Source organism: Lissotriton vulgaris, unplaced genomic scaffold (genome assembly GCF_964263255.1).
Source record: "Lissotriton vulgaris unplaced genomic scaffold, aLisVul1.2 SCAFFOLD_428, whole genome shotgun sequence".
Lineage (NCBI taxonomy): Eukaryota > Metazoa > Chordata > Amphibia > Caudata > Salamandridae > Lissotriton > Lissotriton vulgaris.
Window position 1 is genome coordinate 728,828 of NW_028254502.1, and position 17,500 is coordinate 746,327.

At 49.1% G+C, this 17,500-nt stretch overlaps 1 protein-coding gene across 1 annotated transcript in view; it reads left to right on the plus strand.

Moving 5' to 3' along the window:
* Nucleotides 1-17,500, plus strand: part of LOC147659516 (transmembrane protease serine 9-like) — a 680,763-nt gene that overhangs the window by 659,798 nt on the left and 3,465 nt on the right. The gene's annotated exons all lie outside the window — the stretch shown is intronic.

The window sequence follows — 17,500 nt, forward strand, 5'->3', positions numbered from 1 at the left end:
TGACGGCAGTGCAGGGTAAGTAAGCAAAGTGCAAATAGTAAGTAGCAGCAAACAATGTTTAAAAGAATTAAAGTTAAAAAGATCGTAGTATCAGGCCTAGTTTCCCCGGCTTTCCGCCTCAGGGAAATACTTGGTAACAGATCCGCGCGCACAGGAAATTGCGTGCTTTATATGCAGGAGAGGGCGGAAGGGCACAAACAACTAGTCCGCAACCCTGCGCCTCTGAGCAAGATGGCGTCTTACCCCCTGAGATCCCACGAAGCGCCTAATCGGCTACGGGGATGACGGCGGTGCAGGGTAAGTAAGCAAGGTGCAAATAGCGAGTAGCAGCAAACAATGTTTAAAAGAATTAAAGTTAAAAAGATCGTTGCATCAGGCCTAGTTTCCCCGGCTTTCCGCCTCAGGGAAAAACTTGGTAACAGATGACATAGACTGATAGACATAGACAACTGACATAGAATGGTTGCATGTTTTTATAAATCCCTAACCGAGGCCATGGTGGACAAAGTTAATGACTGAAGTCTAGTTACCTGGTAGCACTAAGTATCTGTTCAGTCTTTAATCTATATTCGATGATTGGAAAATAATCATAAAAGAAAAACATAAAGATTCCTTAAGGATATTTGCAAAACTTTTAAAAGCACATTTGAGAATCTTGACGTATCTAAAACAACATTGCCCTACATCTAAGTGCAGACTTTAAAATGAAACCCGCCACGTACCAAACCTGTGGGCTGTGACATATTCGTAAAAACTAAAGCGCAGGTTTACATTTATACAATCTATATTTTCTGGGAATAGGCAGGATAAGCGATCCACAAATAATTGGTAAATTGTACAAAACACAAAATACAGCAATTTTCGGAAGAGAGAGTTCATCAAAAGGACAGACAGCCGCACCCGTGCAGGTAAGAGGGGTATAACAGTGGGGCCGGGGAGGGGGGCTGGAGATTATGGCAGTGGGGCCGGGAGGGGAGGGGGGGGGGGTGGAGATTTCGACGGACGATGACGAGGGAAAATGTATTATTTATTTAATTTTCCCTCATCACCGCCCTCCAGGCCCCACCACCCTACCGCTCTTACCTGCACGGCCCGCAGATATGGACAGTGTCTGTGTCATGTTGGCCCAATAGAAAGATTAGTAGTCTGTGAGTACTGCCCAAAGGGAATCTCGTTAAAAGTGTCCTTTCTTAAGGGTTAATAACCAGTGTTAAATACTGTTACATTACATGTCCTCAGCACTTTGCACAAATACATAGTGTTGGTTTTTGTAACTCCATCTCCTTTCTGGAAAGTGTCCTATACTCTGTAAAGCGATTTTTCACGAACGCTTTCTTGCTGATGGTAATCTGGTTACGTTTTGTGTATGTGTCTAGTCTACCAATAATGTTTGCTATGTGTTTAATATGCTCAAACCAAGGCCTTTTTTACTTAAGATTGCTCGCTAAGCAGTCATCTATGATGTCCCTGTTAAGAGTGTGATTAGATCAAACAGCTAGCCATTGGGGCCAGTTTCATATGATCTTCCACACAACATAAATACATTTACTATGCCCATATTTGTTAAAATGCCCCAAATCTTTCACCTATTAATTTGGCCAAAAGCCCTTCTAAAATCCTTAAAGGATAAGTACACGCGCTCCCCTTAATGGTGTATTTGCCGATTACCAGGTGAAGGTTTATGTGTTGCTCCATCGCCTTGAGCCTTTACCTAAATCCATATTGCACCTTTGAAGGGATATTTCGGTCATGAAACCATGCCACGATTCTATCTAGGACTATGCGGCCCACAACCTTCACTATGGAATAAAGCAGTGAGATGATTCTATAGCAATGAGGGTCTTGATTGTTACATTTTTTTTTAAATGGGTGCTAAAGTGGATGTGTACCATGAAGATGGTAATTCAGTGCGACAGTCAGAGTTTAAAGCATTGGTGATAACTGGAGCACAAAATGTCAGTATTTCATTTATAAAAGACTATCGGGACCCCATTGGGACCCGATGCCTTTCCATATGGGCTCTGTAAGTTTGCAGTTACCACCACATCCACCTTGAACCTGATTGCAAGTAGTTGGGTGGATGATAAAATATTAGTAAATTGCTGGTCGCCTGAGGACACTAGGCAGTAAACAGACCTAAAGTGAACCAACCATTAGTTGCCGATGATATTCAACCCTAGGCCTATCGCCTGTTTCCTAAAAAATTAATCAGTGTTAACTATTGTCCACAATATCTTGACATCTTTATTGTTGCAGAAGTTGACTAAGTTCTCCTACGTCTCTACCCTGTAAGGAGATTTGCTGTTTTTATGTGAATTTATACTCAAGACTGCATATGACTACCTCCTCCGTCTCTATAGGATTCTTGTTCAAGGCTTGCGCAAACACCTGATTGCCTCCTTACAGGCCCTGTCCAACCAGCAAGGATCATCGAGTTTAGGGAGTCTAGAACGTGCTAGCACGAAGTTCCTAATAAAACAGCTAAAGCTAACAAAGGGTATGCAACGTTTACAACGCGCGCATTACCACGACCTACCATTACCACGCGGTTGTAACAACGAAAGTTGTTACAACGAATTGCGCTGGGGGGCGCTCGAGGATAGTAAATCATTTAATTTACTATCCCAACACCTTCCCTACTATCCACGGGGACTGGTGTTGGAATAGTAAATTAAATGTTTTAAATTTGCGCCCCCCCAACGCAAGTCATTGTAACGACTTGCGTTGTTACAACCGCGTTGTAATGATAGGTCGTTGTAACGCGCGCGTGGTAACGTCATATATCCCTAACAAAGACCATTGTCACTTTACAGACAGTGACTAATATTGGATTCGATCTAACAATGTAAACAGTTCTCAACCTAAGGCTCTATACTTGGTTTTTTACTTTTAAATCAGTAGTGCACTTGTTAGGATGCCTTTTAGTCATTTCAGGTATATCCAAAACTAAAATCTTTGGATTAGGGTCACTAAAACCATTAGCCCCTAGTGCACCCAGTCTGATCATAAGTATACAATATCCTGGAAACAAAAACATAATCAATCACAGGTATGCGACCCCAACCAATAGTCGTCACAATTTTGTTCTCAATGCCCCAAGTGATTCTGAGTTATTACACAGATCAAAATCAGATGAAAACCTGTGAAGTAATGTCCCCATTGTGTCCATTTTTAATGGAAATGACCAGTGTTTTCAAGTGGTAATAGGCCATAGAATGTAGGACTATTACCTAATTAGGCATTAAAGTCAACCGCTAAGCTGATTTTAAAATGTTACAAGAGGGAATTATATCTAAGCCTAACTACCACCATAGCCGAGAATTAAGCATCTATATTGCACACATTAGCTCTAGGGCATACGTCATTATAAAAATTATTAAAGAAGACGTTAAAATACCTGGAGCACATTACCCAGGATATCTGGATGTACATAGGGACATGCTTCTGGTGGCAAATTCAAACAGGGAATAAGTGTTGGTAAGCTGGAGCTGCCATCGGACCCTAACATTGGGTGCCTTATTACACGATTATCATTAATTTTATGTGCTGTCTCATATACTCTGTTCACTGTTTCATGGCCACTCGTTTAATTGGGATGGTTGGAAAGCTCCGCTTCAGATCGAACAAGATGAGATCTGACTTGAGTCGGATCTTGCACCGGCATGGTGGTTGAGAGATCAAGATGAAGTCTTACCCCGACCGGGTTTCGTAGTGGGTGGGTTGTTTGGGTGTAGTGAAACTTAAGAAATTGATACTATATTTGCAGCAGTCCCTTCCAGGACAACATAATATTCAAAAAAGGGGTTCAGACGATTAACAATCATACCCTGCAAGTTTAACAAAGAATATTTCCCTGTTATGCATGTTTTGTCCCAGTCCTATTGATTCCAGAATACGGGACTTTCAAAGATTAACCACACTGGTAATTTGCTTAGTTACTTGAGCTCCCCTTTTTTTTCTCTTTGATGATGGTCCAGGATCATGAGATGGGGTTTTGCAGTCTACGCTCTCTCACTTGCCTTGAACATCCAAAGATAATACAGGTTTGCTACCTGCTCAGGATCGCTGGCCAAGACCCTTGGTGGAGCTGTAATTACACTAGTTAATGCTGTCACACCTATGAACAATTGTAGTTCCACCAAGGCAATCTCCTGGGATATAACTCCAACAGCCCTTTCAAGATACAAATATAATGTGCTAATTCTGGGCTCTGGGTTTGATTTATAGTTCCCACCAAATTTGTGCTTGCCCATGTTGAAATGATGAAGGAGGAGGGAAGGCTAGCTCACAAGCAGAGCTAGTACAGGTCTCTAAGGTTGGTACCAGTATGCATGTAGCAAATGTGGCAAAAGTTACAAGTACCAACACGTTTTTTTTCCAAAAAGAAAAACCTCTGATGGGAATGGTAAACGTCTGATAAAAACACAATAGGTGTGGTCCACTTGGGGTTTATAGATGACGCTTATAGCGCACAGAGAGTAGGAAGGGACCATCCTCATACTCCCCTCCTCACATGTCAGAAGGTCTTCTAGAACTCGAAGTCTAAGCAAAGTTGAGGCATTTTCTTCACAGTGGGGTACAAAGAAACGGGTACAAAGAAGCAGGTCTTGGGGTCCCTCAGTAAATTCAGCTGTTCTGTTGAGTCCTGGAATGCTAGAGTCACCTTGAGTATTTTTTTATTTGAATTTCATAACTGAAGCAACAAGCCAAATTTGAGTAGATAACAGGACTGTCAGAACTCCTTTCAGAGTGCAAAGGGACACTCAGGAGCTACTGGGCCCAGCTGAGGTGGTTGCAGCCTTTCACTTCTGATGAGCTGGGCACAACATACTATGGATCCCGCTCTTCTGGGCCAAGTACCCATTCTGCACTTGACTCTCAGTGGTAGTTGCGGTCAAGCAGACAAGGCCCCCTGCGGGTAATGTAGATACAGATCAGTGAACACAACTCATAACTGTGAGAAAGTGCCCTCTTTCTTGCATGGTATGCCCCCACTTTTTGCTGAATTGCTGATGTTCTTTGACTGAGTGTGCCCTGGGCTCCTGCTCATCAGGTACCCAGGGCCTATGTTCCTTCCCTAAAACTGCATTGAAGCCTAAACCCAATTGGCATCTCTGGCCACATGTTAGCCCCTGGTAAATGGTTCCACAGATATCCAGGGCACTGTGACCAGAGAAGGCCTCTAAGGGCTGCAGCACTTATTGAGCCGCCCTTAGAGGTCTGGTACCCTGACACTCACACACTGACTTGCCAGGCTGCGTGTATTGGTGCAGAACAATATGAAGAGTCAACATGTCACACATCCCTGTGAGCCATGCCCACAAACCACTGCCCTCGCATACATCAGTTTCCCCTCTAGCTGGGTGCCCTATGCCAGTGGTCAGGGTACAGGTGAGTGAGCCCTGTACCCCTACAGTGCCCAAGTCCATTCCTGGGCACTGTAAGTGCAGTGCTGCCATTAAGAGTATATGGTGCTGGGAGTTTGTCATTACGAACTCCACAACACCATAATGGCTACACTGAAGACTGGGAAGTTTGGTATCAAACTTCTCAGCACATTAAACCCACCCTGGTGCCAGGGTGAGATTTAATGTAAAATGCACAACAGAGGACATCTTAGAGATGCCCCCAAAACTCAACCAACTTCTAGTGACCTGATTGAGTGGCTGCATAGGCTGATAGGCTGCCACCAACAGACATGTTTCCGGACCCCTGGGTTGAGAGCTGCTACTCTCGGGGGCCAGAAACAATGCACATCCTAGGACGAGGTGCCAGCCTCCTCCCCCAGGATGGGCAGGGTTCACAAAGGAGAAGCTTCAAAGGCATGCCACCTTTGTGAGCCTCCCCAGACCATTTGCTGCTTTCAGCAACTGGCCCCCATTTGTTCTACCCCCCACTTTGGGCGGGAGAACCGGCAGGAAAAACAAGTGAGGAAGAGAGGTGTGCCTACCTCTGCCAACTCCACCCCTCAGGTGGGGGAGGCAAGGTGAAGCACAACCTTGTGTCCCCGCCATCTTGAGGATGGGGGACCCAGCCAACCAGGGACAGGCTCCTGCCCCCCTCCCACTGGATAATAGCAGAATAGGGGGTGTACCCACCTCAGGGAAGGTACCCGTTGGTCCCTGTCCTTTACCTACCTGTAACACCCCTAAATCTAGTATTTAGGGGGAATCCTGAATCTTGCTTCCTCAGATACAGCAACAACAAGAAACGAAGGTAAGAAGAAGGATCAAAGAGCTGTGCAGAGCTAACAAGATGACAACGCCCACCGACTTGGCCCCAGCCCTACAGGCCTGTCACCCCTAGAACCTGCGAAATCCCGGTGTGTCCTTCCTGTCTTCACTTCAAAGACTGAATCTCCCATAAACACCTGACTTGTTCAAACTGCAGCTTCTGGCTCCGGCCGGACACCGCAAATCCAACCCACTCTGCACCCGCCGAACCCGGCCCGAGCTCAAGTGGAAAAACACCATGAGGAGGTCACTCTGGCAATCCTGACCCGAGATCCGGTGACTACTGACCTGCCTCAAGCCTCCAGACGACGCCTGCAGCCTCAATCCAGAAGATCCCCTCTACAGCAACCAGAGCGGGTAAGACTTTCCGACGTCCCAAGGCACCCCTGCTCCCAACGCCCCACCGCCTTGTGTGCCAAAACCGATGGTACTTAACCAACCCACAACATCCCAACTTACCCCTAAAAGTGGTGGTTGCACCCGGAAGATCCTCGTCCCCAAGCCTGCAGTGTTTCTTTGTATCAAAGGATCCCCATTGGAAACAACTGGGCACCCTACCTTAAAACAGCACCCTGCACCCAGCCGCCCTAGTGCCGCTGAGGGTGCACCTCTGGTGCTAATTTGGTCCCCTATTTGACCTGAGCTAAACCCTAGGACCTTTGCTTCCACAACACCGTGGCCTGCTTGCCAGCAGCCACCAACCGGAGACGCCCTATCCGCCGTAGGATAATATTAGGCCTCAACACTCTGTACCCGGCCACCCTAGTGCCGCTGAGGGTTCAACAGCAGTGCATCACTGACCCTGGGGGACCCCTAAGTCTAACCCAGAACCTTAACTCCCACAGTTGAATACTTACCTAAGAACCCACAACCTGTTTTTCCTCCGTAGGATAACATTGACACTTTTTGCTGAAAAAGTTTCAAAGTGTAGAGTTTCAAAAACTAAAGAAATGCTTTAAAATAGTATGATTTAACCAAAACGCTTTTACTCACCTGTTTACAGGAAATGTCCCAGTGCTGCGTCAAGGCATACAGCACTGAGTAAGAAAAGTAATCCAAAAATAACTTAGCTGCTATTTTACGGAAAATCCCATTGAAGTCTATGTACTGCATTTACAAGTGCTTGCATTTCCCTGAAACAATTCTGTAAGTCAAACCAAAGTACATTTACAATTGCAATGCAACTGAATAACATTCAGCATTTATTACTGCAAAGTATTTATTGCTTACCTGTGCCTGGCTTGCTTGGTTCTAGAAATAAAATACCTTATAATAATATATTTTATACAAAAATAGTTTGCCTAGAGTTTAGTCATTGAGTGTGTGAATTAATTTGCTGACTGAGTGTGTACATCAAATGCTTAACACTGTCCTCTGATACTGCCTTACTGCTCGACCACTCTACCACAAACAGAGAGCAAGGTTCTTTCTAACTTTAACCTCTGCCTACCTCTGGGGACAGTTGGACTCTATTCACACTATACCTCATTTTGGTGTAGAATATATAGAGCCAGTTTCTTACAATAACTCAATGTGCAAACAGTACGTACGATAAATCAATGTCCAACCAAATTGTTGCTTTTATAAGATAAAGTAGTGCTCTATTTGTAACTCTCACAAGCAAAGAAGTGTGACATTCAAATGCCACAACACAATCCCCCATGAAGTCTGAGCTCAAGCAGCTGACAAGCGAATCACTGTTTTAAGCTCTTTTGTGTTAGGGCTATTCCCCATTCATTTGTGGCGACAGCAGAGAATGCAATCTATTAGGCCATACTCAAGAGTTCCCTTTTGACTCTTCAGGATTTCAGTCAAAAGTGTCTACAGTGCCTCCACACCTTTGGCAGTGAACCCACAGGGGCTCCAAAGCCTTACCCGCTCCTGCAGCATGTAAGTGTTTGGTGTTACAGCTGGTGTTCTCAGCACGGACACTCACCAGATCAGATCTTGGTCAGCGAAGTTAGACTGCTGGCGGTACATGCTGAACTGTCGGCAGGCACAGGATCTCTCTTCGGAGTGGGGCAGCTGCTCGTCCCAGCCATCACAGCAGCTTTCAGCTCCCAGTGATGAGGTAAGTATAGTCCTCTCCAGTGAGGGGGAATTCTGTCCTTCAGTTCCAGACTGGAGTCCTGCGAGGACACGTCGCCCTCCTTGGTGTCCTCCTGGTCTATGGGGATCAGTCAGGGCAGACCCTTCTGTGTGGCTAGACCTGCTGGTCACAACCTCACTCCACTACGGGGAGGCAGCCCAAGTCTTTTAAGATTTGGTCCTGGCAGCCCCTCTTGCCACACAAGGTTGCTGCAGTACATTCTGTGTGCAGTGTAGACTCCTCAGATGGGATCACCCTCCTGATCAGGTGTTAATGACTTTTGGCACTCTGGTCACACAACTTCTTCACTGGTGCCCCCCTCTGGTATATAGGGTGCCCCCAATAAGGCCATGTGGGCTCTGCACTCTCTGCCCAGGGCTCAATACTTGGCTCAGTCAACAGAAGCCCTCTCTTGGCATATGAGGGTCTCTGAAAAAAAAAGTTGTGCACAGGGCAATGGCCCAATCAGTGCACAGACGAATCCTCACAACTCACACTGGGAGATCTCATGGTAGGGATCCACACTAGACCTCGCTTCCTCCAGCGCTCTCCTATTACTCACAGTTTAATTTTTGAATCTGTGATTCTTAAATTCAGAATCCCACTGAACTGACAAAAGCAAAAAGAAAGAACATTATAAAGAAATTGGATGCACTTACTCAAACTTCAGATTTCTGTAATAATTTGGAACGCAAACAACGTATTGGATATCAACTCAGCTCTGTATTGCCTCCTTCCTGAGCACACCTGTCTTTGCAAGTCTTGGTGCTCCAGCTCTGGGGCAGGTGGGCTTGGTTTCCCTGGGTGATGTCTCCTCATCCAACAGAGAGTGTAGCAGGCCTTGGCCCAAAGTCCGAATCACAGGCATAAAGTTTTCAAAGCTTCCCCTTCTCACACAGATTATCTGGCTGCTTGTCAGGTGACCAATTTTTAAAATCTCAACCTTTCTATAGTTCTTTTCCAAACAGCAAATGTAATTTAGGATCTGGGTCTTTGAAGCTTTATGTTGGGGTTCTGTTTTTTTAAGTGGACACTTTTTTTCATCTTCATTCATGAACGAGGTCTGTCATAGCAGGCATGACTCTGATGCTGATTGCCCAAGACACTGTTCATGGAAGTGACCATAGGTCACACCTGGATATCAGCCACAGACATATGTACATCAAAACGTTAATCCCAGACCCCAAGCCCTACTGCTTGTGATTCTCCCTTCCTGAGATGTGTCCTGACCCCTTCCTTGTGATATTTCACTGAGTCAAAGAGCAGTTTTCTGAAATGTAAAGGGAGTTTCTTCCTTATCCATCCAGTATATCCCTAACCACCCTACAGGAATGCAGCAATACACATCTGTCTGGGGGGATTCCTCTCCACTTATGTCTTACCAGGCAGGCCTGGGCTTCCCAACATAGAACCCAGGATTCTCCATACTAGGGGCCTCATTATGATTGCGGATTTTCCGCATCCTCCGGGCCGGCGGAAGCCACCGCCGGCCCGGAGGATGCGGAAAATCCGCAGCGGACCCACCAAAGACCCACCGCCACATTAGGATGGCTGGTGGGTCCTGGTTTCCGTCCGCAGCTTTTCCTCCACGGTTGGCTTACAACCGCGGAGGAAAAGCACTAATCTGGTGACGGTGTCTCTCAGACACCGTCCGCCAGATTAGTATGTGCCTGCAAACATGCTTTTCCGCGGCGGCTTTTCCGCCGTGGAAAAGCATGTGTAACTTCACTGCGGGGCCCGTTGCGGGCCCCCTAGGTGAAGGGGGGGTTGAGGAGTGCACATGGGGGGTACCTGTGGTACCCCCCTGCATTTGTATGCAGAAAGCGGCAGGCACCGCATGGTGCCTGCCTCTTTCTGCATGCAAATGCAATGCGTGCATTTTTAACATTGCTGCGGGTGCAGCTTGAAGCCGCACCCGCCGCAATGTTAAAAATAGAGGATGTGACCGCCACCCTGCCGGTCACATCCTAATCGCACAGGAGGGGACTCCGCAGCCCATGCGGACGTCCCCTCCTCCTCAATGATCGCGGACGGACGCAAGTCCGTCCGCGATCATAATCGGCCCCTATGTCCCATTGGCGGCATACTCACTCAGTGTACTTTCATAGCACACTTTCAGTCCAGCACAGCTACCTCTATGCATTGTACCCTTATATGTACACATGCATTCAGTACATACACTCAGGGCCTCGTTTACAATGATTTGGCACAGGACAGTGCCATAAGTCATTTTGCTCCACTGCCCTATGCCAAATCAAAGGGTCCGGAATGCACTGTATTTATGAGATATGGAGCTTTTATGTCTTTTCAGGTAGCTCCGGTGCAGAATTTGGTGCCTAGCGCCAACGCAGGCACCATTGCGCCATGGTGTAAGGGTAACTGCACTGTTAGCGGGATTGTTTTTGTACAGGAAGGGACACCTTATTGTACATTCAGAATGCAGCACACATAGAAAGAGGAAAAAAGGAGAAGAAATAAACATATTTCTCTTTGTTACGCCTGCCCTAAGAGGGGTGCTGTTTTAGTGCATTCCCAGGGTTACAGATCCTTGTAAATCTGGGAATGGATCAAACATATGGGTGTTGCATGGGAACACCCAGCGAAACGCCCATTGAACCCCTCTCTAAAGCAATGTAAGGCAACGCAGTGGCATGCATTGTGTTGCCTTACACCATATCTACGAGGCCATGAAAACCAAGCTAAGTGATTTTGCGTGACGTCGTAGATATGGGTCTGCACTCTGAGCCGCCAGAGTATCATAAAAAGTGAAGCACCGGCAGCACAAGGGGCATGTATATAAGCCACTCAATCTACATGCACTGTTCATCACTGAAGCTTTTATATCACTAACCAGGGTATGCCCTTTACAAAAACACACACACTCACTATGTGTACAGTACACACCAGTTCACCTGTGTGAGAAAGTGCCATCTTTCTTGCATTGGTATGCCCCCACTTTTGCTGAGCTGCTGATGTGCTTTGACTGAGTGGGCCCTGGGCTCCTGCCAACCAGGTGCCCAGGGCCTGTGTTCCTTCCCTAAAACTGTGTTGAAACCAAAACCCAATTGGCATCTCTGGCCACCTGTCAGCCCCTGGTAAATGGTACCCTAGGTACCCAGGGCATGGTGACCAGAGAAGACCCCTAAGGGCTGCAGCACTAATTGTGCCTCCCTTAGGGGCCCTCTATCCTAACACCCACACACTGCCTTTGCAGGCTGAGTGTCTAAATGCAGAACTAAGCAGAGATTCGACATGACACACAACCCTGTGTGCCATGCCCACAAAACCCACTGCCCTGGCATCCCTCAGTCACCCCTCTAGCTGGGTGCCCTATGCCAGCGGTGTGGGCACAGGTGCATGAGCCCTGGGCCCCTACAGTACCCAGGGCCATTCCTGGGCACTGTAAGTGCAGTGATGCCATTAAGAGTATATGGTTCTGAGAGGTTGTCACTACGAACTCCACAGCACCATAATGGCTACACTGAAGACTGACAAGTTTGATATCAAACTTCTCAGCATAATTAACCCGCACTGATGCAAGGTTGAGATTTAATGTCAAATGCACCAGAGGGCATCTTAGAGATTCCCCCTGAAAACCTAACCTACAATCCACGTCTGGACTGAGAGGCTGCCTAGGCTGCAAACATGTTGGTGGACCCCTGGGTGGAGAGCCCCCACTCTCCTGGGCCTGCAACAATGCACATCCTGGATAAGGTGCTAGGTCTCCTCCCCCAGGATGGGCAGGGGGAAGCTTCAAAGGCCTGCCACCTTTGTGGGCTTCTCCAGACCACTTGCTGTACTCAGCAACTGGCCCCCACCAGTTCTGACCCCCACTCTGGCTGGAAGACTGGTGGGAAACCCTACGCCAGGAAGGGGGGGTGCCAGCCTGTGCCAACCCCACCCCTCAGGTGGGAGAGGCGAGGTGAAGCATGACCCCAGGCTCCGGCCATCTTGAGGATGGGGAGCCCTGCCCAATCACAGCTAGGCTCATGCCCCCCTCCCACAGGAGAGGAGCAGACTAAGGGGTGTACCCACCCCAGGACAGGGATCCATTGGTCCCTGCCCTTGCCCTACCTGTAACACCCCTAAATTCAGTATTTAGGGGCACCCTGAACCTTCCTTCCTCAGTTCCCGATAAGAAAACAAGAAAGAATATCAAGAAGAAGACCCGCCGTACAGCTGATAACAACAGGACGACACCAACTGACTTGGCCCCAGCCCTACTGGCCTGTCGACCCTGGAACCTGCCCCTGCTAAATCCCGGCGACTCCTGCGGACAGCAACTTGAAACCCCTGCGGACATGCCTGCCTTGACCCTCTCAAAGACTGGGACTCACTTGAGCAGAGGCTCTGCTCCAACAACCATACCCCTGATGCCAGCCAGGAACCGCAAATCCAGCCCATTCTGCACCCGCCGAACCCGGCCCTTGCGATCCAAGACCACGAGGACGTCCCCCCGGCGACTGGGACCCGAAGTCCAGTGCCCAAAGACCCCTCTCAATGACCCAGACGTTGCCTGCAGCCTCAGAACCAGGGGCCCCTCCAACCGCGACCAGCTGAGGGTAATAAGATTTCACGACACCCAAAGACTCCCCTGCACCCGGCACCCCACAGCCCCTTGTGCCCTCCTTTGGGGTACTTACCTCTTCTCCAAGAACCCAACTTACCTCTCGAACTGGTGGTCGCACCTGAAGAATCTCCGTCCCCGAGCCTGCAGCCTTTGTTCACTTTGTAACTTTCCCGTTGGATAACATTGAGCACCCGACGGCTCAAAGGCACCCTGCACCCAGCCGCCCGAGTGCCGCTGGAAGTGCAACTACTACCCTACTCTACTTCCCCACTTGCCCTGAGTAAGTGACGAGGAGCTCAGCTCCCATAGCCGCGTGGCCTGCCCGCTTGCAGCCACCAACCAAAGGCCCCCTACCCTCCATTGGATTGCATTGGGACTACTCTCTCTGCACCCGGCTGCCCCTGTGCCCCTGAGGGTGTAACAACTGTACCTTTCCGACCCTGGGAGACCCGTGAGTCTATGCCCAGAACCTTAACCTCACCAGTCGAGTACTCACCTGAAAGCCGTTCACTTTCCTTCCATAGGCTAACATTGACTGGTTTTCACTGAAAATTCTTTTAAGTGTGGAGTTTTGAAACTTCAAAATATTCCTCTAAAATCAGCCGAATAACGATTTCCGAAATACTCACCTGGGATCAGGAGGGAAGCCAGTGCTGTACTTTCTAGTCCAGTGCTGAACCGCAAAAGTAAGCTTAACTGTACTTGCCAGTTACCTGCATTTTCTTCCATAGGAAACCATTGACTGTATTTCTCTAAAAATAATTCTGTGTCGATTTTTGCAAATTACAAATATTCCTTAAAAATCGTACCAAATGCTGAAATGTAAATACTTGCCTGTCTTAGGTAGAGGTCACCTGGCTGGACCTAGGAGCCCAGTACTGGATTACAAAAGTAACGAAAACCTACTTTACCTGAGACCTGAATTTTCTTCCGTAGGATAACATTGCTAGTTTTTTCTCTGAAAGGTTTCTAAGTGTCAACTTTGAAAATACATTTATAGCCTTTAAAAATTACAACTGTGGGCTGGTGGCCAAGATGGTGGCCTGACAAGACGTGTCTCACTTGGCTCCTCGGCCCTGAACCCCGTATTGCCCCTTACATACGCCAAAACCACAGTTGATGGACAGAATGCAGAACAATGTCATACATTCACCCCAGTACAGAGATCTGGGCCTAAATCCATCGTTTTTTTGCACTCCACGACACCCCTGTTCAGACATGGCCATATGCAAATCAGTCTGACCCTGTGCCTCACGGGAACAGTCCAGCCCGAACTGCCAAGCCATGCCTTCCCTGGACTGGAAACAAGCTTCCGAGGACCGGTTTCTGGCATTCCAGCCGTCTTCAGCCCGGCTTGCTTGAATCCAGTGGTGTGGAGTGCATGGGACTCACGTCTGAGCATACCCATCCCACTCAGTGGGACAAATGCAAAAACCACAGTTGATGGACAGAATGCAGAACAATGTCATACATTCACCCCAGTACAGAGATCCGGGCCTAAATCCATCGTTTTTTTGCACTCCACGCCACCCCAGTTCAGACATGGCCATATGCAAATCAGTCTGACCCTGTACCTCATGGGAACAGTCCAGCCCGAACTGCCAAGCCATGCCTTCCCTGGACCGGAAACAAGCTTCCGAGGACCGGTTTCTGGCATTCCAGCCGTCTTCAGCCCGGCTTGCTTGAATCCAGTGGTGTGGAGTGCATGGGACTCACGTCTGAGCATACCCATCCCACTCGGGGTGACAAATGCAAAAACCACAGTTGATGGACAGAATGCAGAACAATGTCAAACATTCACCCCAGTACAGAGATCTGGGCCTAAATCCATCGTTTTTTTACACTCCACGCCACCCCAGTTCAGACATGGCCATATGCAAATCAGTCTGACCCTGTGCCTCATGGGAACAGTCCAGCCCGAACTGCCAAGCCATGCCTTCCCTGGACCGTAAACAAGCTTCCGAGGACCGGTTTCTGGCATTCCAGCCGTCTTCAGCCCGGCTTCCTTGAATCCAGTGGTGTGGAGTGCATGGCACTCACTTCTGAGCATACCCATCCCACTCGGGTGACAAATGCAAAAACCACAGTTGATGGACAGAATGCAGAACAATGTCATACATTCACCCCAGTACAGAGAACTGGGCCTAAATCCATCGTTTTTTTGCACTCCACGCCACCCCAGTTCAGACATGGCCATATGCAAATCAGTCTGACCCTGTGCCTCATGGGAACAGTCCAGCCCGAACTGCCAAGCCATGCCTTCCCTGGACCGGAAACAAGCTTCCAAGGACCGGTTTCTGGCATTCCAGCTGTCTTCAGCCCGGCTTGCTTGAATCCAGTGGTGTGGAGTGCATGGGACTCACGTCTGAGCATACCCATCCCACGCGGGGTGACAAATGCAAAAACCACAGTTGATGGACAGAATGCAGAACAATGTCATACATTCACCCCAGTACAGAGATCTGGGCCTAAATCCATCGTTTTTTTGCACTCCACGCCACCCCAGTTCAGACATGGCCATATGCAAATCAGTCTGACCCTGTGCCTCATGGGAACAGTCCAGCCCAAACTGCCAAGCCATGCCTTTCCTGGACTGGAAACAAGCTTCCGAGGACCGGTTTCCAGCATTCCTGCCGTCTTCATCCCGGCTTGCTTGAATCCAGTGGTATGGAGTGCTTGGGACTCACGTCTGAGCATACCCATCCCACTCCCGGTGACAAATGCAAAAACCACAGTTGATGGACAGAATGCAGAACAATGTGTCCATCAACTGTGGTCCTTACATACGCCAGCAAATCCCCAAAACACAGGCATCACACCCCACCGAGCTGCGCTCCTCGGCGCTACCCCCTGGGCTCGCCTAAAGCTCGGGGGCGACGTCCGGAACCACCACCATCCCAGCACTGAGGCCCTGCCGGGAGATGCGAAGAAATGGCGACCGAGCGCTGAGAGAGGCGGACGCAGAGCACGGAAGCGGGCACCTGGCTGAGAGCCGGCGGTGTGCCGCGATCCGCTCACTGGCGAGGCCGGGACCCGGTGCAGCCAGCTGGGTCCCAGTGCAGACAAGACGAAATCCGCAGTGAGTGGCCGCGGGGGCCTGCGTGCCGCTGCGAAATCGAGGCCCCGGCTTTGGGCCTATATCGAGAGAAGGGACGAGGCCTTGCCGCAGCTTTGAGCCGGCGGGGGCTCTGTACAGTGGGCCCGCAGTGTGCACCCATCCTGCCGCAGAGAGACTGGCCCCCACTGCTCACCGACTACCGGGAAACCCGCCACCAGAGGGCCGAGGCCGGTGCCAGCGACGTGGGCAGTCGTGTAAATTGAGGCCCAGGCTTTGGGCCTAGGAGGAACCTGCGGCCAGCCGGGAAGCAGCGGTCTGCGGGCGCACTGGGAGACCTCCCCAGGCAGTCATAGGCGACCAGACGGCCCACGATACCCAGCAGAAGACTCGACGGCCGACAGGTGAGGAGGGGCACGGAGGGAGAGGAGGTGCCCAGCTGCAAGACACACACAGCGGCTTGGCCCGCCGCAGCAGGGGGAGTCCTGGGAGAGAGTGGGGAGACTGTCCCCTCACGGAGTGACCCCCTCAGTAGACACACATCTAGCGGGACCGGCATGACCACCGTTAAGTAGCCCAGCTGCCTTGGGAGCACCCACTCACTGCACCTAACTTGATTTGAAAGCAAGACCACCCGCCAACACTGGGCGCAGGGGCGGCCGTACTATAACAGACATGTTGGTTAAGAACACTCCAAAGGCGGAGAAGAACCAGGCACCCCCCTCCCCGTCGACACCATCTAACGCCCCGGGGCAGGAAGATGGAGGGGCCACTATCACCAAAGCCTTCCTGTACACGCTCTTTATTACCCTGCGGGAAGATTTCCAGACCCTGAAGCAAGATCTGGCCGGAGAACAACGCGAAATCCGCCGGGATGTACATAACTTTGGGGAGAGGGTGGCAACGATGGAGGCAGCGGACCAGGCCCGGAGTGGAGAGGTGGAACTTTTACAGCAAGAGGTCCTTCGCCCTCCGGGAGCAACAAGTGGACCTCCAAGCACATGCGGAGGACCTGGAAAACCGCTCCCGGAGAAATAACATACGGGTCCGGGCGGTGCGGAAAGCGTGGTTGATTTTAAGAAAAAGTGTTGCAATTTTTACAGTGAAGGTTTTCAAGTGCATAATAATTACCTTCTTGTTTCATTGTATGTATTGTATACAAGTACACTGAAAAATTCTAATATAAAATGTAATACTTTCATATATACACCCGTTTTTGTCTGTTCTATACACCTCTTTGAGATTTACTCCATATGATTGTTCGCTCTTGAACTGAGTTGTACCTGTTTACAAGAAATTGCCTAAAAGAATTGACAAGTGTGATTGTGGGCGGGGGCCCAGTCCTGGCGGGGATAAAAGAGGGACCGTATCACAACGAGTTAAAAGAAATCATTTAGCAAGCATATCTTCCAGCTTGCTCCCAAATGTTAGCTTAAAATAAACTAATCATTCAATTGAATAAATCCCTTGAAGGCATATTTGCCCATTCCGCTGTTCACAAATTGGCATTAAGCCATGCAAAGTGGCTTAAAGCTGCTTTGTAAAGATGGGGC